This window comes from Anabrus simplex, chromosome 6 (genome assembly GCF_040414725.1).
Source record: "Anabrus simplex isolate iqAnaSimp1 chromosome 6, ASM4041472v1, whole genome shotgun sequence".
NCBI lineage: Eukaryota > Metazoa > Arthropoda > Insecta > Orthoptera > Tettigoniidae > Anabrus > Anabrus simplex.
The window spans coordinates 253,130,102-253,132,392 of NC_090270.1; the positions used below are offsets into that span (position 1 = coordinate 253,130,102).

General features: G+C 44.0%; 1 non-coding gene across 1 annotated transcript; it reads right to left on the minus strand.

Annotated features, from left to right (window-relative positions):
* TRNAF-GAA (transfer RNA phenylalanine (anticodon GAA)) lies at window positions 1-73 on the minus strand. The gene has a single exon. It is a non-coding gene; the product is annotated as a tRNA-Phe (tRNA).
* Window positions 74-2,291: the final 2,218 nt, after the last annotated feature.

A 2,291-nucleotide genomic window follows, 5' to 3' on the forward strand; every position in this document is an offset into this window, starting at 1 on the left:
TGCCGAAACCCGGGATCGAACCAGGGACCTTTAGATCTTCAGTCTAACGCTCTCCCAACTGAGCTATTTCGGCTTCGAAGGAATAGCAATTTTCATCAGTAAATGTTCTGTGTATGTTATGCAAAGAAAGACACATTGTATTCTACACAAAGAACAACAAAGTGTGATACGAGCACACTCTAACGATAATTGTTGGCACCAGTAGGCCTGTCACATTTTGGCGGGGTTGTTCTCCAAGTCGGCAGATGCAGAGTGGGTTTCGACCATTGGGTTTCGTCCCTTAAGTGGCCACGGCTGGTTCGTGGTCCAACAGCTCTGTACTCTGACCGGCCAACCGAGAAGAGGAGAGGTGGCCACGGCTCCACCGTGGCTCTACGCCTCTGCATTCGGGAGACGGGACAGAGCTGGATCTCACGGCTGGCCCCAACCGTCGGCTGTCCTGAGAATGGTTTTCCATTCTCCTGCACTAAGGCGAATGCCGGGACAGTTCATAGTATAGGCCACGGCCGCCCACCCCCTCACCTTCTCCGTACATCTCCTTAACCGTAACAAATCTTCCGGCCTGAGAGACGGCGTGACCGTCTAAGAGGCCCGCCTCCCCCTTCAGGGGAGGAATGAAAACGTTTAGTAGTAGTAGTAGTAGTAGTAGTAGTTGTTGTTCTCCAGCTGGTAGAAGAACATCCACACATCTCTCATGGTTAGTTCGAATGATGATAAAGTCTAATCGCTTTTCAGCAATGGTGGTTCATAGATTCACAAGAGATGAGGCATGATGTGTTTTATGCCGGTGTTAGTTTCACCCCTACACAAAAAAATTACACGGAAAGCAAAATAGTGAGTTAGTTAATTAATAACTACACATCATTCTCATTTTGCGTTCACATATTTGTTGAAGTTAATGTTATATGTTCTATATCCCCGACCCCGTATCAGGAAACGGGAATAACAATGGTAGACACACTATACGCCTGAAATACAAAGTTCTAGTCGTGGTGGGCCCAGTTCCTTTGCAAGTAATCAGTCCTCAAAATTTATTGTTTTAGGTTTTAAGTACCGGTATCTCACCTGACTAATTTCTTCTTCTTCTTCTTCTCCTTCTTCTTCTTATTCTTCTTCTTCTTTTCTTAATCTGTTTACCCTCCAGGGTTGGTTTTTCCCTCGGACTCAGCGAGGGATCCCATCTCTACCGCCTCACGGGCAGTGTGTTGGAGCGTGAGACATTGGGTTAGGGGATACAACTATAGAGAATGACCAGTACCTCGCCCAGGCGGCCTCATCTGCTATGCTGAAAAGGGGCCTTGTGGGGGGATGGGAAGATTGAAAGGGATAGACAAGGACGAGGGAAGGAAGCGGCCGTGACCTTAAGTTAGGTACCATCCCGGCATTTAGCCTACCTGGAGGAGAAGTGGGAAACCACGGAAAACCACTTCCAGGATGGCTGAGGTGGGAATCGAACCCACCTCTACTCATTTGACCTCCCGAGGCTGAGTGGACCCCGTTCCAGCCCTCGTACCACGTTTCAAATTTCGTGGCAGAGCCGGGAACCGAACCCGGACCTCCGGGGGTGGCAGCTAATCACAGTAATAACCACTACACCACAGAGGCGGACCTGATTCATTTCACTTACTATAAGTGACACATCGCATACAAATAACACTTGAATATTCGCGAACACCTTTTCTAAAACTTATCGAACTGCAACATACACAGTCACTGCGCACCACAGTAAATAGTAAACATGTGTTTACTTCCCGCTTATCACCTGTGTTTTACTAAGCCTGGTCAGCAAAACTGCATGGAAGACCGACAATCACGAAACGAAAATCCACTAAATTCCTTCTTCATAAATGAAAAGGAATGTTTCTATACCGCTAGAAGAAGTTGAAATAACCACTAAATGCCTACATGAACATTATAGTTTTTTTAAATCTTCATAGATATTTGGACAGCGATAAACATAAATATTTCTAAATATAAAATGGGAATTGATAGAATCTGATGATGCTCTTTTAAGAAGGAAACATGTCATTCTTGGTTTAATAGTGTGTATTTAATCAATCAATCAATCAATCAATCAATCAATCAATCAATCAATCAATCAATCAATCAATCAATCAATCAATCAATCAATCAATCAATCAATCAATCAATCAATCAATCAATCAATCAATCAATCAATCAATCAATCAATCAATCAATCAATCAATCAATCAATCAATCAATCAATCAATCAATCAATCACTACTGATATGCATTTAGGGCAGTCTCCCAGGTGGCAGATTCCCTATATG